This window comes from Cyprinus carpio, chromosome A9, assembly GCF_018340385.1.
Source record: "Cyprinus carpio isolate SPL01 chromosome A9, ASM1834038v1, whole genome shotgun sequence".
NCBI classification, from domain to species: Eukaryota; Metazoa; Chordata; class Actinopteri; order Cypriniformes; family Cyprinidae; genus Cyprinus; species Cyprinus carpio.
In genome coordinates this window covers 30,763,385-30,789,154 of record NC_056580.1, presented here as the reverse complement: position 1 = coordinate 30,789,154, position 25,770 = coordinate 30,763,385, and the positions used below count along the sequence as shown (strand labels likewise).

At 36.6% G+C, this 25,770-nt stretch overlaps 1 long non-coding RNA gene across 1 annotated transcript in view; it reads right to left on the bottom strand.

The window, feature by feature from the left end:
• LOC122146182 overlaps positions 1-24,270 on the bottom strand; it is a 59,224-nt gene extending 34,954 nt beyond the window's left edge. The window contains exons 1-2 of the long non-coding RNA XR_006160879.1: positions 24,079-24,270; positions 19,817-19,976 (exon numbers count right to left, since the gene is read on the bottom strand). This is a non-coding gene — a long non-coding RNA (uncharacterized LOC122146182). The remainder of the gene's footprint in view (positions 1-19,816; positions 19,977-24,078) is intronic.
• Between the last annotated feature and the right edge of the window lie 1,500 nt (positions 24,271-25,770).

Here is a 25,770-nt window from a genome sequence, read left to right as displayed (position 1 = left end):
ACCTCGATGGGCTATTTGAAAGAAAACCAGCATGATAAAAAGATTGAATGGCTGAGGTTTGGTGCATAATACAGCACATATGCAATGATATCTATAAGCACAATTATTTGTTGTGCATTGCCAGAGGGGGGGGAAGTGCATTTTTGAATGGGAACAGAAGGTGTTTTTTTTTTTTTTTAAACAACGATGGCTGGGAAAAAAAATCCCACAAAAAAAAAAAAAAAACAAATAAAAAAGAAGATTTTTTGGGAAGTTGTAGGTTTTGAGTCCAATATAATAACACTAACTAGCATTTTTCTGAGAAAAGAAAACCCTCCTCTCAGGTCAAAATGATCTGAACAACAAAACGTAACTCACTTAATTTTGATGCATGTTTCAGAAAACAAGACTTAATATCTGAAGTCATTTTTGGGCATCTCAAGTAAATGTATCTTGATTTAAGAATATTAGTATGTTTTGATGCATACTCCCTTTAATAGAGAGACACACACTTAAAATTTGCGCCGCTTTAACGATGTATGGTATCATTATTGGCATGGGCAAGCCCGTGTCTTTAAATTGAAACCATTCAATCCTCGCTTACACCTTTAAGTCATTATTAAAGAGACGCTTCTGCCGAAGAGAGTTTTCTTACTGGGTGACATTTTGCTCATGAATATTTTAAGGGAGAGGAGGCTATTTGTTTATAATGACGTGTCAGAACTGTAATACAACGCCAGGAGTCCATTATGGATCCTCCAGAGAGCAATTAAACAGGAATTGGTGAAAAGACCCTGATGACCGCTTGCTCAGATCCACAGTGAAAAAAATGTACTGAGCAGCTTCTAAGCAGGAGTCAGACATATATAACTATATCAGACATTAAGGGGAAATAGTTATTAGATACAAATCGTATGTGTCCTGTGTGTTTGCATCATGTGTATAATATTCACATCTCGAAACAGCTCTCTCAGACACACATATACAGTGTGTTTTATAAGTGACTTTCCACAAACATAATGATATTTTTTATTGTGCAAACGATGCATTTATAGATTTATAAGCTTTAAGTTTATGAAAGTTTTTTCCTCATGGGGGCCAAAATGCATCGTAAAAATATGGAGGTCAAAAAGTCATGCATTCACATTAAATTCTGCAATATTTTAGTTTACATTTATGCATTTGCATACCTTTATATCAAAGTAGACTTAACAAAAGAGGAACCAAAGGCATTCCAGTTCACACAGCTAGGCCAGCCCAATGTTTGATTAAAAATACAGGTAATGTAAAAAAAATTGAAATATTATTATAATGTAAAAGCAGCAGGCTGTTTTCCTCTGTGAATCTCGTTAAAATGTAAATTTATGTCATCTGTGATGCGCAGCTATAGTTTTCAGCATCATTAGCTCCTAGGTCTTCATGTGCACTGATCTTCAGAAAATCATTCATAATATGATGATTTGCTGCTCATGAAGAAAACGATGTCTGATTATCAATGTTAAATGCGCATATTATATATGATTTTTGAGGAAATCTGTGATACATTTATTATATTTTTCAGGATTTCATGGATGAATAGAAAGTTCAAAAGTAACAGACGATTTATTTGACATGAATATTATTTGTAACATTCAGTGTTTCCTGTCAACCTTTGATCAGTTTAATGTCGCTTGAACGAATAAAATAAGTAATTTTCTTGAGATTTTTTCTCTCTGTTTTTTCTGTGACTCATTTCTGGGCTTTCTGGTCTCTTTTGTAGGCTGATAAAGTCGGTATATGTTCACAGGGGGAGATGTGGCTCTTTCATTCAGGCAGTGCTGTAGAATTCTACACTTCGCAGTAAGTATATTCTGCTACATGCCATTCACCTCTGATCAAACACATGCAAACGGCAAGCCACACATGCAGGAGACATTGAGCTTGACTGACTGACTGACTGACTGATTGATTTGAATTTGATTGACTGAGCTGATGGATGAATGATGGGTAATACTGACAGACACAGCATCCATTCAATTGAACACTAATGAAATAACCACTCATCCGCACTCTGCCCTGCTGAGGAGAAAAGGCATTGCCTGCCGTTCTGTCTGCACAGCATCAGCTCATCTCAACTGGGCGTTGGGATATATTTATTTCCTGCTTGATTGTCACCTGTTGCATCCCCCCCCCCTCTACTGCTTTTTGTGTCTGAAATAAGAGCGACGTGAAAGTCATTATATTGCCTGTGTGAGGGCAATGATGGCTACTGTTGATTTCGGCGTGCTATACTTTTAAAAACACTAGGTCTGTACATGTTGGACCGTATTCAGTTACTGGTTTATGTGGTTAATTTCACGTCGGTCGCTAAATGATGTTCGACTTCACGACAGTGCGGTAGATCACTAAAATAAACATTAAAGAGGTGTGTGAAGCTTGGCAGAGCATGATGTCAGAAACTGTAATATGCTCTGGTGTCCCCACTCCGCTGCTGCTTACCTGTGGATGATGTAGTATGCATAGCGAGAGCTGTGTCATCACTCAATGGCTGGATGTCTAAGTGGTGGCTGCTGCAGACTAATTAACATAGGTTTTTCATAGAGCAATTGGAGACAACAAGGCTTCTTTGGGGCAGACCTGACCTGTTGTGAAAATAGCGATGGTCTTCATTTCTCGCTGGGGTGGTTGCTGGCTCTTTCTCTCTCTAGAAATATGGGCACATAGTCTTAGAGTTTTTTGGTACATTGACTAACTGGGGGCCGCAGGTCAGGAAAGCAGACAGACTGAGCTAAAGCTAACCCGATCCGTACTGTCTAAGCACGCGCTTCACAGTCACTAGAAGTCAGTTAACTTTCTCAGCACATAGAGTACTCTTGTCACCGTAGATATGCATCACTATAGAGACGTGTGTCGTGTTTCGCCTCCGTCCACGGGCTAGAAAAGACAAAAAAGCGGTCCTAACGGACGCAACTTTAAGAGGGCAAATTTATTTGATGTTCAACAAATAACAAAAATAGTATGTAATATTGATAGACAAATGATAAAGGGCTTGGCTTATTGAGATATCAATAGGTCCGCTATTTCTACAAAGAGTCAATGATGAATGATATGATCACTGATCATAACTCTAGATGTGCTCTGTTTGACAGAAACTCTGGCGAAAACCTGAATTGATTAGCATTTTCAAATGCGTCTACAAACCCCCCAATATTACTGTTAGACAACATGAGCCAACGTCCAATAAGGTATAATGGCGAGGTGTTGCGTCAGTATTATAACAGGGGGGGGGGGGGGGTTTTTTCAGGTATTATCTCAGAGTAGGGGAAAGGTCTTCAAGTTTATCTCGTTTGAAGTAGATGGTGCTTGCATATAACAGTTATCCAGATAAACAAATGTTAATGATACATCCGCCTGTAATGTTTGTACTGGCTACGGTACTGTAAAGGCCACCAGGGCAACCATACAGACTTTATTAAAGAGTTTGCTGATTTTATAATCGGGATCCGAGTTTAGTGTTGAGCTGTCAGATATAAATTTTAATTGTTGTCTGATTCTTAATATTCCATGTTGATAATGTAAAAAGATGCCATTGGGTAGCAAATATGAGAACAAGCGAGTCATTAATAGACATTCTGGAATCTGCCATTGGGTTTAGAGCCGAAAAAGAAGACACTTGTGCAGTACCCTACTCATTGTCGAAATCATACTCTAGGATTTTAATTAGCTCGTCACATGGGAATTGTAATAGTTACATGGCATTTATATTCTGCAGCGATAGTGATAGGCTATCTCAGATCATTATCTGGTCTTGTGTAAACTGCCATATAGGCTAAAAGCTTTATAATTCAACTTCCCTGTTATCGAATATAGAACGGTATCACTTCTTAAACGGACCACAAAAAGACCTGTCTTTGTAAATAATCTTCCTGACTTGCGCATCAATTCCCATTCCTCCTTGCAGCTATCCAATACTTTGAAGAACTTGATGAATGTAGCTGAAACTATTGACTCTCTCTTTATCTAGTTCTTTAGGTATACGGGTTGCCTCAACTTTCATCGCTTAAGAGATAGATTAAGGAAAAGCAGTCTGACACCTCATTGTATAAACGGAGGTCACACTACCCTCGGCGCCTCTAAATAAGAGAGCACGGAACCTTGGAGGAATGGGAGCTGTTCAGGCTGAGGAGAACAAAACCTCAGCTAGTGTATTTCGTATTGCTCTGGCAGCCGAAAGTAACCTTATCCTAGCATGGAAATAGCATTAAAAACGCTTACTAAATCGCTGCATTACGTTTTCGTCTCTTTTAGAAGGAGTAAGCAAACACACCCCCTGATGGCTACGTTAAATGTCATATCGGTTGCTGAACTTTAACAAAAAGTAAAGCATTATATCAGCAGGCAACCAGTACATTTCCCCACAGCGACAGTCATTAATGACTTTTTGAACTTCTTTACTTCGGCTAACCAAGGATTGATACTTATCTTAGGCAGTCAGGGGAGATGCTGTGATGTCATGCTAGGTGCGAAGGCAGCAATGGCACTTAGTATTTGGCCTATCAGAAAGTAGTACCTGGCATTTAGGAATCCTTTAAGATTACATTACAACAGAACAGGCCAAATCATATTTATGACAACTAGACCGTGTTCACCGAGACTCATAGGAGGAGGAGTTAATATCTAGACGCAGCAGCAACTGAGTAGTATGTTTTGTGTTATTTAGAGTTCTCCAGTATTCTCAGTGACTATTCTACATTTGGAGTTTTTGGCACGTTGTGTTGTATGTATCGTGAGAGAGAGAGAACGACACAGGGTCCGACATCAGTGGAGTCAGCTGTCTTAATACCGTCTGTGGCGTTGTTTCACTGACGAAACACACATAGGAGGTCTTACTATTCACTGTTGTCTCGTCACAGCAACTTTCCGTTGCCCCTTTCGGGCCCACAGTTGATTTTTGAACTGTATGTAAAACTAAGGACATTATTAACTCGTCTTTTACATTTAATTTTTGCAATACGATGATAGCTCAGGCGATTATGGAAAGGGGGGTTACATTTCCGACGAGTTGGCTTGTTTTGGCTGTTTTGCTGCGACACAATCACAATGCACACAGGGGATATCTGGTTTCAGAGTGGCCAATCAGAGCTAAGGCTTGGGCTGCAAATTGTCAGAAGGGAGGGACTTCTTTAGAAAATGACAGCGTTTAGAGAGGCTAAGGGGTCATAGGAGAACCTACCAATAATGATATTCAGTATTCTAAAAAATAATGAGTTTTTTTATAACATTAAAGCATGTGCAACATAATTCTGTTTAGGCTCCCAAATCCACATAAATAATGATGCTTATAAAAAAATGCATCATATGACTGCACCCTTTAATTCAATTGGTATAATTACGGATTTTGTCCGCGAAAACGTCTTCAAACTTGGCTGTTATTAAGCTTCTCGTGCTCAACTAAACTAAACAAAACTAAAAAAAAAAAAAAAATAGCTCCGCACACACACAGACCTTGTCGTATCGATCGATACTAATTAGTTAATTACACGTCGATCAGTCAAGATCTCCCCCTTTCTGTCAAGGAAACTAACATAACAGGTAGTATCATCGAGCAGATCTATGTTTGCTTTCTTAGAAGAAAAATTGTATCTGTGAGCATTATCCTAGTCAGATTTAGACTAGTATGCACTAGTACTGAGACTGTCTCTGCATTTAGAAATTACAAATGACTCTGGCGTTTATCTAGTCCAGGTCGAGTCGTTTTTGTACTTTCTCTATTCAGTGGCATACTGGAGTCTTAGTCACTGCGTTTGCACACTATCGAACGACACAACATTGCTTTTGAGTAGACTACAGAATTATGTTGGCACTTAGTTGGAAACTGCATTGTCATGGTTCAAATGCAAACTTATCTGACCACCATCAGTGGTTCGTAGTCGTGCAGTGACGTCGAATGAGAGTATCATATCATTTCAACACAAGTGGGCAATATTGGAATGTACCACACAAGGGCTCAGTACTCATCTCAGGACGTCGTTAGTTGCTTTATCACCAGCTTTAAGCTGTCGTTACTGCCATGTGGAGACTATCATTCAAGACCAATCACTTGGGTGTTAGTTTTCAAGCTGTTATACTGATGTATACTCTAGGGCTTCTTATATTATCTTCAACGGCGCCAATTCAAGAAGAAACAGTATCAATTTCAACAAAGCGAATGTAATGCATCAGTTTATCATAAAAAATATAAAAGGTAATGACTGGTAATTTACCACACTGCTAAATTCTTGGGGGGAAAAAACCACTTAGGTTTGATATTATTGGACTAAAAATCCCTCTGCATGTAATCACTCTTAGAATGCTGACTAAGACTTGATGGCTTGGGCTCCTGCTTACTTTCTTTATCATGCAGTTGAGCGAACCTTATAGGTGTGCTATTTGGATTTCCAACTTTTCCTATGAAAAAAATCATGTTTCGCAGTATTGTGGTAAATACTGGGCTCTTTTTTTATCGTTAAAATATTTGGCTAATATTTATGACGGGTCGCATAAAAGGCTCTCATGCAGTCAAACTGGCAGAATATGGTTATTCCGCTCATTTGAGGCAGCGTTCATGCTATATCTCAGAAAGTTATTTCAAGTGTGTTTTGATCTAATTTGCGCATAAAAATGCTTTACTTTGGTTTTCATTCATCGATCACCTCAGAAATGGTTCGTCAAAGATCACACTGCATTGTGGAATACTGTATTCTGTGCATTGTCCTCTTATTTACTGCACATTTTACTATAAATATACCCGTTAATTTCCATTCTGTGGAACATATGCATAATATATAGTGCAGAAATGGATGGAAGATGGAAGCAAATTTTTTGCAATTCTGTCTGGTGATGGGGCAAGATAACTTAGCCAGGGTTTTAATTAAGTGTATGGCAACACTGCGATTACAAAGGTTGAAGAGAGTCGACCACGACACCGTGTATCGTTTCTTGAATTGTATCTCGCATCTGCTATCAGCAAGACAAACGATCGGCTCAGCAGGACAGTCTAGTGATATTGGAAATTGCAACACACTGGCAATGTGACAGATGGGACTATTTTGATGAATGGCAGTCGTGTGGCTGAGTCTGACGGCCTAGCAGTGACATCACAGCTTCATCATTTTTTCCCTCATCCAAACTCGTTTATGGATATTCAGATGATCTTTTTGGACGTGATGTACTGTATCTGTGTAAGTCATCAGTGAGCTTTGAAACTGTGTGCTTTTAAACTTGGCCACTCACAATGGCTGGGCGGAAAACCTGGATGTCCACCCACCTATTTTGACATTAATCTGTTGAGTACTACTACTACTGGAAGCGTGGAATCTGAATATTCTGATAATATCTAGTAAGATGATGGTTCTGTGTCTTGTGCATGTTTGTTTATTAATGATGGCTTTCACAAAGTCAACATCTTAACTTATCTATTCTATCTATCTATCTATCTATTCTGAACAGCCGTCTGGCTGTAACTGGTAATCTGAGTTTAGACTGAACCTTAGACACATGATCTTTCGTTGGTTTCATCATTTTTCTCGCTATGACAGTTTCAATTAACCTCACAGCAGATCTCCCTTGAGTACTCTATATGTGCGCAAACGTATAGCTGCACACGCGCCTGTCACGCGAGACTCCTTTAATGACTTACACCGGAGATCTTTGAGGAGTGCATCTTATCCATTTAATTTGATTGGTTAAAATCGCAGGCTGTATTATGATGCATCTTTCTACCCGAGGACGTAATTCATTGGGAAACTAGAGTCACGTCCTGCGGATTTACAAATCTCCTCTTTGTTCTGTGTGCGCACGATACTTCTCGATGGATTATTCATCATGTATTTGTTTTTTTTTGCTCTCTTGTTTTTGCCTCAGACCGTAAGAGTGTTTCATCATCTGCGTCTCTACTGCAGTTGCTATGAGTCATAATCCTCTCTCTGTCCAGGGCAGCTCCTGCAGGCAGTCATGAAAGACTGAATCCAAATAAGCTCTTTGTGCTTCTGTATGAGCTGGAATGCGTTCGTCGATCATCGTGTCATCATGTGTCCTCCTGAATTAATAAAAATACATTAACTAACTATTATTCTTCAGCCCGTCCTCATCTCGTAACTACACCCCCTGCACTTCCGGACCCGATCCCTGTGGGCATTGTTTCCATGTGTTCCAACTTATTTATGAACATCTGTTTTAATTACATTCACAGTCAAAGATTAATCTCATATCCCTTTAGAATCTCTCTGATTTTGGTCTAAAATTAATTCAGGTTCATTACCTTTAATCTATTAATTGGGTGTTTCTGGGGTATGGCTAGATATATGCTGAAATATTCGGCAAAAATCAGCCATAAAAGTATTCACTTTAAAAAAGCTTACAAGTCTTTGGCAAGCTCGATAATTTGGAAAATATGAAGCTCATTCATGCACCACTCTGGGGGGCACAGCTAGTGTTGCTGCGTTGTTTAATGCTAATCCATACTCGTTCTTGGTGCCCCATATGGTGCAAAAAAACTAATAATATATAATAATAAAATTATATATATATATTATAGTATATTATATATACTATATATACCGTATATATATATTATATGATATATATCAGCCACCGATTTTAATGTAAAGTATCATATATGTTGAACTTTGTTGTCACATTTGTACAGGTGTGGCGCTTGTTTGAAATTGCTTCCTCTTTCTATATTAGGTTTTTTTTTTTTTTAGCCTCGGGTCTCACCAAAAATATTATTTAAAAATGCTTTTAAATTTGTATATATATATATATTATAGATATATCTACTGATATACCATTATATATCATACATATTATATAGGTATACTAATATATATATATATATTATTATATAATACTTATTTGATATTTATTGCAAAATATATAAAACTATTTTTGACATTTTTGTATTTATTGCAAAATATATAAAACTATTTTTGACATTTTTGGGACTTTTATATTAACAATAATAAAATATATAGCTTTAACTTCAATTATACAACAGTCAAAAACACAGCATTATATTTCAGGCTAGGGATTTCAGTAACTTTGGTTTATATTTATGCTTCTGTTTTAATGCTGGTTCTCGCAGAGCACATTTCAATCATTCTGTAGCAGACAGAAATGCAGAGAAGACAACATGTAGCTTGTGTAATGATTTGTGTTCTGTTTCTTGTGTATCTGATTGCGGTACGAGACAACGCATATACATTCAAATCTCGAAATAGACCTGCTCCACCCAATGGACCCATCTAAAATCAAGTTTTAGGTATGTCCAGGTGAGTGCGTTTAATGATCCGGCATCTGTTAGTCCCCCCCGGTCTGTTAGTCGTCTTATGAGACAAACTTATGAAGCTTTGAGTGATTCTGCTAATGTGATTAGGAGGTAAATTAATGTTGGGAAATAAATTACTGTTAAGATGGGTCTGTTAGTCTTTTTTTGAGGCAAAGGCATTAGGAAATAAATTACTGTTAAGACGCACTCAGATAGGACAACTAACCTCTATTACCCTGATTTGCATAATTAGATTCATGGCTGGTCTGGCTGCTGATGAAAAGGCACAAAAGACAGACATTCTGAAAAGTGAGTGGCCAGATGATCCATGAATAAAGACGAGTGATAAGGGCACTTCGCAACAGGCTCATGACAAAGACGTCCTCTCGCTGCATCAGAGGGCTAGCTTTGCGCAGCATGAAATTCAACTTTGTTTCATAACTTCCCGCAATCTGGGCAACAATTAAGCAGCATGTCTATTTTGATCGCTGTTTTATATTAGCTGTGCAGGCGTCGTAGTATTGGTATAGAAACGGCTATACCCGAAATCACAACGAGTTTTTTGCCTTCTCCTTGATCAAATACATACCATTTTTCCGTCTGGATTATAAAAATATTGGGAAATATACCTGTCAAGTAAAATAAATGAACTGCAGTCACACTGTCCCCCGCAACTACAAGAATTAATTTTATTGGAAGAGTTTCTATACAGTCTGCTTACCTAAAAGCTTCGCACACTACTGTGCCTGCATATTTTCTTGTTTTTCTGATCTATTTAACTGGTAACAGTTGAACCATTTTTCGTGTTTCAAATTTATATATGATGGCAGAAAGTGACCAATACTAATGAATCATTATATTAACACGGTGTGGATATTTTTATATGTTTGGGTGTAGATCTACAAGCAATTGCCAGGTTCACCAAATGAACTTTTTTTCCTTATTCGTTGTCAATGTAAAAAGCCATGGGCCATTCACCAAATTGATTCCTTAAGCTCTTCATGCAAGTTAAAACATTGGTATTGTGTTTGTCTGAAAATTGAATAAAAACATTTTCTGTCATCAAGGCATCTTTTTGTGTGCAGTCAATTTTGATGAATTTTTCACTTATTGCAAAAAAAAGAAACAAACCAACTAACTACTCTTACAAGGCCTTGCAAAACAATTACTCACCCGACAACACTTTTTGGAATGAAGAAATTGTCATCCACATAGTTTAGCAGATATAAACTAAAATTATGTTTTCAGCATCACACGTTTCAATCATAACAAAAAATATGTGGCAAATCCAACACTGAAATTTGCAAGTTGTCTCCAATTTTTAAGCCTACTATATCTAAAATTACCTTTATGCATTTAACAGGGTCTACATGTTTATATTATGGTAATATTCCTTGTTATTATCGAGTATAGATTTATACATATATCTACTTATATAGTATGTATATATATATATAATATATATATATATATATATATATAATATCTATAGTTTCGTTGTATTTAATACAGGTGTGTTAATATCATCAAATGATCCGGCTATACGGATTTTTTTCAAAGTTGGATTTGGAATCATTATCGCTCATATGTTTATTAAAAATTAACCTCTTCTTTCCCAGTATCCTGTTTGGCGATTTGTGTGCCTTGTTCGTCAAGGAATGCAGGCACTTTTTATTACTGGCTTCCGTTGTTTTATTGTGGACTAAGCAATTACCCGCACCACTTCCTCATTGCGCGATTTCTTGGCCGATTTAGTTCTCTGGAAGATTTATGACCAGTTACAACAGGTAGACACTCACTCAAGCTTAACATTATGACCATGTGTGACCCTGATATGTGAGCATGGTACATAAACAGGTGACAGAGCGATGTGTCTAGGCAAATTGTATCTGGTATCACTACTGCTAATCCTCCGGAAAACATTCTCAGTAAGAAAGCGACAATTCTTTCCACTCTCAAGATCAAGTGCACAGGCCTTTATTCCTGCGTGGATGCCGTGACAGCATCAATGACATGGCTAGCTCGTATTGTGTTGTAGTGAAAATGCTGACGGCAAGATAAAACCACATATAACCTATGACCCACTTCATTCGTTCAAGCACCAAGTACTGCTGTCTGGCTGGACGGGTATACAATTTCTGTGGCTGGGAGGGCCGCAGGCTCTCACTAACACACTGATGTCGTTGCTTTTTATCCCACACGTCTGATTGCCGTATTAAAGAATGGCTGTGATGTGGGCCTAAATGTGAATACTTTAAAATGGCTTAGGTCAGAAGATCTTAATTACTTGTGCATGGAAACAAATTGCAATAGCCACATTATGTTGGGCGAAGCCAACAGAACAATAACAGAGATTGCAAAATATAAACTAAAAGAGCAAAAATCACAATAATTAATTGCAAAAAAACTCGCAATGACTGCCGACTGTAAAAGAAGCTCAGAACGACAAACTTTGATCCTGTTTACACGTTTAGAGCTTTTAAAGATAATGTTAGTTGGTGAACCTTACTCCAGTAAATAAAGGTCAAATCGTGCACAATGACACGGTCTCACGTCAGCATGTTCTTGCGTGAATTTTAATTGATTAATTATTGATCTCTCGTGGTCCTTGAACACTAACCTAACAGTGGCACACCTCAGAAAGGAAGACAGATGAAAGAGGCCTTTATAGGTGAAGGAAAAACAAAGGCTAGGGTGTTCTGACTGTTTAAGTTAACGTTTATAGGTGGATGGGGTGTTCTGACTGTTGTAAGGGCGTACTAGGTGGTTGCTAGGGTGTTCTGATTGGCTGCTATGGCTTTGTTAGAATGTTGCAATGGTGTTCTAGGTAGTTGCTAGGGCCTTGTAACAGTAGGTGGTTGCTAGGCTGTTCTGACTGGTTGCTACGGCTTTGATAGAATGTTGTAAGGGTGTTCTAGGTGGTTGCTAGGGTGTCTTGATTGGTTGCTATGGCTTTGATAGAATGTTGCAAGTACAGGTGCTGGTCATTTAATTAGAATATCATCAAAAAGTTGATTTATTTCACTAATTCCATTCAAAAAGTGAAACTTGTATATTATATTCATTCATTACACACAGACTGATATATTTCAAATGTTTATTTCTTCTTTTAATTTTGATGATTATAACTGACAACTAAGGAAAACCCCAAATTCAGTATCTCAGAAAATTAGAATATTACTTAAGACCAATACAAAGAAAGGATCTTTTTTACAATCTTGGCCAACTGAAAAGTATGAACATGAAAAGTATGAAGCATGTACAGCACTCAACACTTAGCTGCGGGGCTCCTTTTGCCCTGAATTACTGCAGCAATGCTTCCTTCGTGGCCATGGAGTCGATCAGTCTGTGGCACTGCTCTCAAGGTGTTATGAGAGCCCAGGTTGCTCTGATAGTGGCCTTCAGCTCTTCTGCATTCTTGGGTCTGGCATATCGCATCTTCCTCTTCACAATACTCCATAGATTTTCTTTTGTGGGGTAAGGCCAGGCGAGTTTGGCTGGCCAATTAAGGAACAGGGATACCATGGTCCTTACACCAGGTACTGGTAGCTTTGGCACTGTGTGCAGGTGCCAAGTCCTGTTGGAGAATGAAATCTGCATCTCCATAAAGTTGGTCAGCAGCAGGAAGCATGAAGTGCTCTAAAACTTCCTGGTATACGGCGTGTGTTGACCTTGGACCATCAGAAAAAGACAGTGGACCAACACCAGCAGATGACATGGCACACCAAACCATCACTGACTGTGGAAACTTTACACTGGACCTCAAGCAACGTGGGATTGTGTGCCTCTCCTCTCTTCCTCCAGACTCTGGGACCCTTGATATCCAAAGGAAAATGCAAAATTTACTGTTCATCAGAGAACATAACTTTGGACCACTCAGCAGCAGTCCAGTGGTTTTTTTTGAAGCGAGACGCTTTCTGATGCTGTCTGTTTTGTTCAAGAGTGGCTTGACACAAGGACTGCGACAGCTGAAACCCATGTCTTGCATACATCTGTGCGTATTGGTTTTCTTGCAGCACTGACTCCAGCTTGCAGTCCACTCTTTGTGAATCTCCCCCACATTTTTGAATGTGTTTTTTTGTTTCACAATCCTCTCCAGGGGGCTGTTATCCCTATTGCTTGTACACTTTTTTTCTTCGTCAATCTTTTTCCTTCCCTTCAGCCTCTCTATTAATGTGGCTTGGACACAGAGCTCTGTGAACAGCCAGCGTCTCTTTTGCAATGACCTTTTGTGTCTTGCCCTGCCTTGTGCAAGGTGTCAAGGGGCCGTCTTTTGGACACACTGTCAAGTCAGAGCAGTCTTCCCCATGATTGTGTAGCCTACAGAAACTAGATACACTGAGAGACACATTAATAAGCGCCTTGTGCAGGTGTTTAGAGTTAATTAGCTGATTAGAAGTGTGCGGCACCAGGTGTCTTCAATATTGAACCTTTTTCACAATATTTTGTCAAATTTTTTGAGATACTAAATTTGGGATTGTCGTCCTTAGTTGTCAGTGTATAATCATCAAAATTAAAAAGAAATAAACATTTGAAATATATCAGGATATCAGTCTGTGTGTGATGAATGAATATAATATACAAGTTTCACTTTTTGAATGGAATTGGTGAAATAAATCAACTTTTTGATGATATTCTAATTATATGACCAGCACCTGTATGTTCTAGGTGGTTGCTAGGGCTTTGCTACAGTAGGTGGTTGCTAGGGGGTTCTGACTGGTTGTTACGGCTTAGATAGAATGTTGTAAGGACGTACAAGGTGGTTGCTAGGGTATTCTGACTGGTTGCTATGGCTTTGATAGAAGGTTACAAATATGTTCTAGGTAGTTGCTAGGGCCTTGCTACAATAGGCGGTTGCTGGGGTGTTCTGACTGGTTGCTACGGCTTTGTTAGAATGTCATAAGGGCGAACTATGTGGTTTCTAGGGTGTTCTGACTGGTTGCTATGGCTTTGTTTGAATCTTGCAATGGTGTTCTAGGTGGTTGCTAGGGGCTTGCTACAGTTATTGGTTGCTAGGCTGTTCTGACTTGTTGCTAAGTCTTTGTTAGATTGTTGCAACTGTGTTCTAGGTTGTTTGTTTGCTGTTGTGTTTTGTTTGTTTGGTATTTGTTAGGTTTTTTGAGTGGTTTTTTTTGTTTTAATTTGTTCAGTGAAGTCAGATGTGATGTTAAATGCATCAGCTCAGCAATCAATAATGAATCACTCTATTAAGGCAGAAACACAAACACATTCTTTGAGCCTTTAGCAGAATCGTCTGGCATAAGTTTAGTGAGATGCTGGCCGTGTTTCTCTTGTTCATGTCATCTGTAATATCTGACAATAGTTTTAACAGCACAGAGAAGGCGGCAGCGGCTGAAAAGCATCAGAGTGAAGATCAGTTGTTCTCAAACAGCTTCATGTTCAAGCATTTTAACAAGACTTTAATATGTGCTAACGACATGAAGAGGACTGTGAACAGGACTAGATGAACGGATGAATGACTGAAACAAACGAGTGAATGAATGAATGAATGATTGATTATTTAATTAATTTGATTGATCTATCGATCTATCTATCTATCTATCTATCTGTCTGTCTGTCTGTCTGTCAATTAATCAATTATGTATTTATTTATTTATTTAATGCACTGTTGTTCAAAAGTTTTGGGTTGGAGAAAAAAAAAATCATCAAGGACATGTTAATTTGATCAAAAGTGCCAGTAAAGACATTTATAACGTTTCAAAAGATTTCTATTTCAAATAAATGCTGTTTTTTAGAACTTTCTATTCATCTGTGAATCCTGAAAATTAAAATGTATCACAGTTTCCACAAAAATATTGTGCAGATCACCTGTTTTCAACATTGATAATAATCAGAATATGTTTCTTGAGCACAAATGCATCATATTAGAATGATTTCTGAAGATCATGTGACACTGAAGACTGGAGTAATGATGCTGAAAATTCAGCTGCGCATCAGAATATAAGATATATACACTGCTCAAAAAAATTAAAGGAACACTTTTTAATCAGAGTATACTGTAGCATCAAGTAAATTTTCTGGATATTGAATCTGGTCCAGTTATGTAAGCAGAGGGGGTTGTTAATTTCATTTCAGCTGCTTTGGTGTTTAATAAAATTAACAAACAGGCGCACTAGATGGGCAACCATTAGAAAACCCCCAAAACAGGAATGGTTTTACAGGGGGAGGCCACTGACATTTTTTTCCCTACTCATCTTTTCTGATTGTTTTTCACTAGTTTTGTATTTGGCTAAGGTCACTGCTGGTAGCATGAGGCGATACCTGGACCCTACAAAGTTGCACAGGCAGTCCAACTCCTCCAGGATGGTGCATCAATATGCGGTAGCCATTGCCAGAAGGTCTGCTGTGTCTCCCAGCACCAGTCTCAAGAGCTGGTATGAGATTCCAGGAGACATGGGCAGTTTACTCTAGGAGAGCTGGACAGGGCAGTAGAAGGTCCTTAACCCATCAGCAGTGACCTGTATCTGCTCCTTTTGTGTGCAAGGAGGGACACAGGATGAGCACTGCCAGAGCCCTACAAAATGACCTCCAGCAGGCCCTGGTGTGAATGCCTCTGAGAAAAACATTAGAAACAGATTTCATAAGGGTTGCCTGAGGGCCCGACGTCCTCTAGTGGGCTCTGTGCTCACTGCCTGGCACTGTGTAGCTTGATTGGCATTTGCCATTGAACACCAGAATTGGCAGGTCCGCCTCTGGCGCTCTGTGCTTTTCACAGATCAGAGCAGGTTCATCACCCTGAGCACGTGTGACAGATGTTAAAAGGGTCTGGAAAAGCAGGTGGAGAATGTTTATGCTGGCCTGTAACATTGTTCAGCATGACCGGTTTGGTGGTGGTCAGTGATGGTCTGGGAAGGCATATCCATGGAGGAACACAGAGACCTCTACAGGCTAACAATGTCACACTTCTGCCATTAGGTATCGAGATGGAGTCCTTGGACCCGTTGTTCAGACCCTACACTGGTTTGACCCATTGGGTCCTTGTTCCTCCTGGTGCATGACAATGCCCGGCCTCATGTGGCGAGAGTATGCAGTCAGTTCCAGGAGGATGAAGGAATTGATACCATTGAATGTCCCCTAAGCTCGCCTGACCTAAATCCAATAGAACACCTCTGGGACATTATGTTTCGGTCCATCTGACGTTGCCAGGTTGCACCTCAGACTGTCCAGGAGCTCAGTGATGCCCTGGTCCAGATCTGGGAGGGAATACCCAAGGACACCATCCTTCGTCTCATTAGGAGTGTGCCCTGATGTTGTCAGGCATGCATACAGTACAAGCACGTGGGGGCCATACAAACTACTGAGTACCATTTTGAGTTGCTGCTTCAGCTTAATGAACTAGCCTGCTGCATCCTTTTTCACTTTAATTTTGAGTGTCTTTGAATTCAGCCCTCTGTAAGTTGATAATTTTCATTTCCATTAAAAAATGTGGCATCTTTTATTCCTAACAAATTACAAATTATATATATATATATATATATATATATATATATATATAACATTTATTCAAATAATGTTTCACAATATTTTTGATCAAATAAATGCAGCATTGGTGTGAGGCTTTTAAAAATGACACTTAAAAATAAATAAAAAAAGACCCCAAACTACTGAATGATGTCTAATATAATATACAAACCTGATTCCAAAAAAGTTGGGACACTGTACAAATTGTGAATAAAAACAGAATGCAATGATGTGGAAGTTTCAAATTTCAATATTTTATTCAGAATACGAAACATAGAGTGACATATCAAATATTTATACGAGGACAATGTATCTTTTAAGGGAAAAAATAGTTGATTTTAAATTTCATGGCATCAACATCTCAAAAAAGTTGGGACAAGGCCATGTTTACCGCTGTGTGGCATCCCCTCTTCTTTTATAACAGTCTGCATTGTAATGTTGGAGAATGCAAGGTCTTCCCTGAAAGAGACAATGTCTGGATGGGAGCATATGTTGTTCTAGAACGTTTGGATATACCTTTTCAGCATTGATGGTGCCTTTCCAGATGTGTGTAAGCTGCCCATGCCACACGCACTCATGCAACCCCCACACCATCAGAGATGCAGGCTTCTGAACTGAGCGCTGATAAACAACTTGGTTTCTCCTTGTCCTCTTTAGTCCGGAATGACATGGCGTCCCAGTTTTCCAAAAAGAACTTAAAATTTTTGATTCGTCTGTGACCACAGAACAGTTTTCCACTTTGCCACAGTCCATTTTAAATGAGCCTTGGCCCAGAGAAAACGCCTGCGCTTCTGGATCATGTTTAGATATGGCTTCTTTTTTGGCCTATAGAGTTTTAACCAGCAACGGCGAATGGCACGGTGGATTGTGTTCACCCACAATGTTTTCTGGAAGTATTCCTGAGCCCATGTTTGTGATTTTTCCATTAACAGTAGCATTTCCTGTATGTGATGCAGTGCCGTCTAAGGGCCCGAAGATCACAGGCATCCAGTATGGTTTTTCCCGGCCTTGACCCTTACGCACAGAGATTGTTCGAGATTTCTCTGAATCTTTGGATGATATTATGCACTGTAGATGATGATAACTTCAACTCTTTGCAATTTTCTCTGAGAAACTCCTTTCTGATATTGCTCCACTATTTTTCACCGCAGCATTGGGGAGATTGTTGATCCTCTGCCCATCTTGACTTCTGAGAGACTGCGTGCTACTCTGAGAGGCTCTTTTTATACCCAATCATGTTGCCAATTGACCTAATAAGTTGCAAATTGGTCCTCCAGCTGCTTATGTGTACATTTAACTTTTCCGGGCCTCTTATTGCTACCTGTCCCAACTTTTTTTGGAATGTGTAGCTCTCATGAAATCCAAAATGAGCCATAATTTGGCATGACATTTCAAAATGTCTCACTTTCAACACTTTTTTGATATGTTATCTGTATTCTATTGTGAATAAAATAAGTTTTATGAGATTTGTAAATTATTCCATTCCTATGTTTTATTCACTATTTGTACAGTGTCACAACTTTTTTGGAATCGGGTTTTGTATATATAAATAAATATATATATATATATATAATATATATATATATATATATATATATATATAGATATATATATTACACACATAATATATATTATATATATATATATATATATATATATATATAATTGAATTACGGTAGTTTGAATTACTGTAGTTCTAGCTACAAGTTAATGTAAAATAGTAAAGTTAGATCAAATCTCTCTACTTCTCTTCGCCCCCTCTGAATGTTTTTTGATTTTGAATTTTAGATTTGTGAGGTGTGATATGAGCTTTAGTTCAACAGCACATAAATCTACTGTTAGATAAAAGGTGGTTCCTTCAGTTTCTCACTTTTCACACACATGCGCTTTTTGGCGAGCAGAAGCGTCTCAGATCACTCTGTTCCATATGAGAAAATGTCAAGGATATTTCCAGCAAAGACAGAGTAATTTCTCAGACTAACTGACTCTGGCAGGTATTTGAATGAGAAGAACAACGGTCTCTTCTGAGGTCAGTCGCTCGCACCTCTCTGAATGTTAATGCTGCAAGCCTGTAATCAAACAAGTGGGATCTAGATGTATTCTGTTATCAAATGTTTTTAACTGCTGTGTGTTTCCGCTCAGGGCCTCGAGACTCAAATTCTGTTATCATGGTGACGATCGTGTTTTTCACCTGACCGCTGAGGTGTATTCGCCATGCAACGCATTGATTTTGTCCAGTTTAATTCCTCTGGAATGAGTTTCAACAGGTTCTGCAGAAAACAGGTGATGTGGAGGAGTATTTTCCTCCCAGACAGTTACAGTCCCAAAATAGGAGCGCCGGACATGCATTCAGACGCTCTCGCTCGCTCTTGTTTGTGTCAGTGAGAGGAAAGTTAGAGGTTAGGTTTGAAAACAGCAAGGTCTAGCTCTCTGCTTCACACACACACACACACACACACACACTCTCTCTCTCTCTCTCTCTGCAGCTGTCAGGAGTGAAAGTCCACACCAGAGAACCTGACAGCTGAATGTGGAAGCGGAACTATTTGTTACTGTTCAAGCACTTCATGAAGCATGATGTAAAGCATCTGACGAATGTGAAATATAAATGTTATTGCAAAGAAATATACACGCTACCAGTCAAACGTTTAAAATAAGTTTCTTCTGCTCAGGAAGGCTACTTTAATTTGATAAAAATACTGTAAAATAATATAAATGTATACACATTATTCAAGTTTAAAATAGCTGTTTTCTGTGCAAATATATATTAAAATGTAATTTATTTCTGTGATGCGCAGCTGAATTTTAACTCCAGTCTTCAGTGTCACATGATCTTTAGAAATCATTCTGATATGCTGATTTGCTGCTCAAGAAACATTTCTGATTATTATCAATGTTGAAAACAGTTGAGCTGAAACATCTCTGTTACATTGTAATAATGTTCCTAATTTTTACTGTATTTTTGATCAAATGCAGAAGAGACTTTATATTACGCGTCATCAAGTCCTCATATTTTAATGTTTGTTTTGTATCATACCATGCAAATGAATGTCTAAAGATGTGACTCACGCAGTTTTGAGCCTCCCTGGTGCAGTGACAGATGATCGGCGTCTGACAGGATTCATCCTCGTGGACTCTAACACATAATCAATGACCAAGTGCTGATTGCTTCTGTTCAGGAATCACGGGGAGAAGCCGCACTGCATGATGCATTAAACCTCACAGATACCTTCACAAGAGAGAAAAACAGGAAGAAATTAAAGGAACAGCTCAGCAAAAAAATTATAAAAATAAAAAAAAATTTCATTATTCCTTCATGTCTTTTCATTCAACAAACAGTCCATGATTATCAAGCTCCAAAAAAGAACAAAAAAATACCATTAATGCAAGAATAGAACAGTCTATACATGGTTTTGGACAAGATGAGCATGAGTAAACAATAACAGAGTTTTAATTTATGAGTGAATTATTCCTTGAAGTCAAGGTTTTTCATATTTTAGATGCCACGGACACCCAAATATAATCATCATCATGTGAGGGACCCCATCCTGATATTTAAAAGGCAATTTTATAAATAAACTTCTATAAATATTTATAAATATTTTCATCTATAAACATCAAATTTCAGTGAAAAATTAATATTTTAAATACGCATAAAATATTACTTGTAAAATATTTAGTTGCTATTACATTATATCCTTTGCATTTCTTCTCACTACAATGTCGTCAAATTGTATTTATTGATGTATTTATTTAAATAAAATTTTATTTTGTTTTATTAATTTAGACTTATTTTAGTAATTTATTTTTAATCAACTTGTTTATTTATTCAATTATCAATGTATTTAGTTATTTTATTAATTTGTTTATTTTAGTAATTTATCAATTTTAATCTTATTTATTTATTCATTTTTACATTTATTTTATTCATTATTATTTATTTAAATTTTTGTTTTATTTCTTTTTAAATTTATATTTATTTTAGTAATTTTAAATCAAATGTTTTTGATTATTTATTCAATTATCAAGTTATTGTATTCCTTTTTATTTTAGTAATTAATTTAATCAAACATTTTTATTTATTCAGTTATCAATGTACTAATACTTTAAATTAAAATGTATTTATTTAATTTATATTTATTTTGTTAATCATTATTATTATAAATATTTATTTACTTAAATCAAATGTATTTATTTTGAATGTACTTTTATTTTAATTAATTCATTTTGAGGACAGACACACATGTAGTGTGAATCTTCTCATAATGTGTTTCCAGCATCCACACGATGCTGCGTCATTTTCTCTCAAGGTCCAAATAATTTGTTCGGCTCTTCACAGAAAACAAATTAAATTGCTTTTGCCAGAGTCCACAGAAAATGTTCATACATATTTCATCAGGGACGCCCTAATCATGACCGGAATGAGAAACACTGCATCTGGCAAAACAAGAACAGCAGCAAGATTCCTCATGCTAAACACTGATGCCTTTAACTCATCCGAACTGTCAGAGATTCACTTTCCAAGGTCGCTATCAACTGATGCATTTGTCCTGCAAATTAACAACTTTGACTCTCCAAAGGAAAGATTCACTAAACACTGAAATGGTCAACATTTGTATTAAAAATCACCTTAATGCAGCAAAATATTTTGAATCAAACAGTGTTTTGAGCGAATCGGATCAACGAATCACTCCTGAATCAATCAGTTGTTTCCGAATGAATATGTTGAATGAATGACCGAATGACTCACTAATAAAGACACTGGCTGAATTCAGAACAGCATATTACCATATTAATCTTACTTTTTTTTTTGCCTAATTGTAGTATGCTGTGTTATCATGCTTTTCTGAATTTAAACAAATCACTTCTTTCGTTCCTGAATGAATCTGTGTTTCTGAGCAAATCTGTTGAATGAATGATTCAATTACTTAAATGGATAGTTCTGTCATCTTTTACTCCCACTTGAGTCGTTTCAAACCTCTATGAGTCACGTTCTATTGTGGAACTTAAAATACGGTATTTTGAAGACTGTTGGTAACCACTCTGTTTGACTTTCATTATATGAACAAAAATACTGAGATGTTTCTCAAAAAAAAAAATCTTCTTTTATGTTCACTAGTTTATTTTATGTTATGTTATGTTATGTTATGCCATTGTGTAGTCTAAATTTGTGATAAATATTATGTTGAATCAAATCAAATATTTCTTTCTGAAGCTACTTTTTGTAATGTCTGCTTGATTTTTCATTTGACACAATAACGGCTTTTCACAGCCAAATTTAATTTGCGATTATTATAATTAATCTCCACATTATGTAATTTATTAGATAATAAATGTTAATCAATTTACAGCCCTTTACAGGAATATATTTTAAAATGCATATACTGTATATATTAGTGCTGTCAAACGATTAATCACGATTAATCACATCCAAAATAAACGTTTTTGTTTACATAATATGTATATGTTCTGTGTATATTTATTATGTATATATAAGTGCACACATATACAGCATATATTTGAAAAATATTTACATGTATATACATATATCTATATTGTGTGTGTGTGTGTGTATATATATATATATATATATATGTCTACATTTATATTCATATAATTTATATTATAAATAAAGATATTAAATATATAAACAACCTATTTTTCTGAAATATATACATACATGTGTGTGTACACATACATACATATATTATGTAAACAAAAACATATATATATATATATATATATATATATATATATACACACACTATATACTATTATAAATAGATTCCTTACTGAATGTTATTCAAATGTTTTTTTCATCAAATGTGACATATGTGAACGTATGGAATAAAACATATGGAGGGCAAAATACCGTTTTAAATTATTTAAAAATATATATTTAGATTTTTTTTTTTTGAATACATTTTCAAAAACATACAAAAAATGGTCAAAAAATATATTGTCAGAAAATATATTTGCATAAATATATTTTGAAACCTATGTAAGCAAATATATTTTTGGCCATATTTGAGATATTTTTATATATTAAAAATGTATCCGATTTATTTCTTTGGAACACTATTGTACATTCAATAATAACCGGCAGTAATGAGCCGCGTGTGTCTCCATGACCCTCACAGGAGCTGCAGCTGCTGTAAATTGGCCAGAAGGGAAACGGTCACTATTTTAAAACCTGCAGAGTTCAGTGTCCCACATTAAAAGTCTTGCTTTGCTGCATTTTGAAGCTTACATAAGGCTCGACAAAAACAGAAACCTTCTCTGCATTTGCGTTTTCCAAGAAAAGTGCACAAGTCTGTCCCTGAATCAGACAGAAACTGATGCACGGATCTTTATCATGATGAGAACATCACAGAACCGCATCTGTTCATTTGACAGTGTTTGAATTCTGCTGTCTGATTTGGGTTAGAACAGAAAACGCTGATGTTTTGTAGCAGGAATGAGTCAGGCCTGTCACGAGGATATCACTGAGTCTCTTTTTAATAATCGAGAAGCAAAGCATCCATGCAAAGTGTAATTCACGAAGTGACTGCTTTGGAAAAACATGAAAAACACGTTTTTCAGTAAAAATATATCTAAACGTTCTGAAAGGCAAATGTGGGTCAGAAAATAAACTTAATTCAAAGGAAAAACAATTTTATACCTGATTGGTAGGTATGTTTCATGTTTTAAGCAAAAACTCACTTAATTTTGATGATTGCTCAAGACTTAATATCCTAATTCATGTATCCTAAGTCAAGTAAATGTATCTTGATTTTAAAAATGTTTAGATATATACACAGGAAACAAGACAAAAATAGCTGAGGAAGAGCTTTTTTTCCATCAAGTAAAACTGAAATAGAGTGAAATAAAAAGATAAACTATAGAAATATGCTCAAATGTAGATCTAAACATTAAGTCTAAATACATTTACTTTCGAAGTAAAATGACTTAAGACATTCAGTCTTGTTTTCTGAAAAAAAAAAAAAAGTCAAAATTAAGGGGGTTTATGCTTAAAATGAGACAAAAAAGGCATTTGGGTAAAAATAAGAGAAAACAAGTTGATTTTTCTGACGCCAATGGCAGATGTTTGTTCTTGTTTTAAGCAAAAACTCACTTAATTTTGATACTTTTTTCAGAAAACAAAGCTTAATTTTAATTCTCCAGTAAATGTAACTTGATTTAGGAATGTTTAGATATTTGTTCTGGAAAAAATGACAAAAATACTGAGGAAGAACTTCATTTTTGCAGTGTTGTTTGTAGCGGCGGGCCACTTGCCGTATGAAAGATATTTGCATGTGAAGTAAACAGAGTTGAGAAGTGAACACACTTACTGTTCTGATGAAAACATGAGCTGCTCAAACACACCGAGACTCGTATCAGCATCAATCATCAGCTGCACATCATCAGCAATATCTTAACCTTCAATATTTACTTGATAGTAAGACAAAGAGCAGCATGTTCATAAAGAGCAAAAGTTAGTCATGTCTCATGTCTCAGCTTCATATATAATCAAACTCATTTGTGTCATCTCACCAAAAAGGATGGATGTTTTGGACAAACCAACTAACAACACAAACCATTCATGAATTCATCAGATCCACTGGTGATACTTACTGACGTATGAGCTCCAATCTTGATGTCACTTCCTGTGGATGATGTCATTCAGGAACTTCAGTTTGAGTTTATTTTTTATTTTTCTCTCTTTTTTTTCACAAAAGACTAATGACAGAATGAAGTAGGATTGAAGACACATGAAAAAAAAAACATTTTAATTGTTTCAAATGTTTTGTTTGAGACATCTGGATTAGAGAATAAAAAATAAAACAAATGAAGAAATGGTTGGCAGTTTTTCATGGTAGATGTTAGTGCAATCATTATTTAAACAAAAAAGAAACCTTGACATATTATAAAATAAAATAACTTTTTATGTCAGCTTGTTGCAACATCCGTTTAACTTTACATGCTAAAAAAACAAAACTAAATAAAAAAGACTAATAAATAAAATAATAAAAGCTAGGCATATTTAAAAAATACATGAAAAATAATAAAAAAATAAAAATTCCAATACTTAAAAATTAAAATGAAAACAGAAAAAAATTACAAACATGACAAAACTAAAAATTTAGATTTAAAATTCACCATTTGTCCACTTTATTATTATTCTGTGATAAAAGGAACTATGATTTAGTTCTCTGAAACCTGTGTTTAATAATTATTTCCATTTATATCAACACAACATAAAAAAATGCATTGAAGTACAACATTCAAAATACTGAAATTCCTTTATATTAATACAGTAAAGCCCATTTTTTACCGTGCAGGACTGAATCACATGCTGAACCCTCCATATACAGTATACTGTACATTCCCCCGGTATGTTTTCATGCTCCAATTACAGCCCTTCAGAGGTGTTTATGTGTCTGTGGTCCATGAGTGACCACAGATGGTTGCGGTGCCACAGACCGAGCGATCGCAGTCACTGCTCAAGCTGCAGCTCCACCATCTGTCTCTCAGATGAGCTCCAGAGTCTCTACACACAGCATCTGATGGAGAGCAACACTTACCTGCACAAACACTTTCACCTGCTTTCTCCGCTCGTGTCCGTGCAATGCATTTCATCTTCTTAGACTTGAACTATCGTTGAATTTCTGAACTCTGTTTTAGCTTTATTTCACTGCATCTGTTTAATTCATTAATTCATTCTCAAGCTTACATTGTCACTGATCCAGCATTAAGACGTTTTTAACTAAAATACCATAGAGTTCATAATCCATAATAACACTTCCTCCAGTGAAAAAGTGCATCTGCTGTTGTCTCTCACATCAGAATCCAGACACATATTTGTTTAGAGCTGTTTAAACACTGCTTGATCTGTGCAGATTTCTCTCCTGATTCACACCAGAACACTTTTTCACTGGAGGAAGTGTTATTATAGATTATAGACTCTATGTATTTAAGTTAAAACCTCTTAATGCTGGATTTGTTTCAGCTTTTGTCTTCTCCAGATGTTAACTGATGGACTG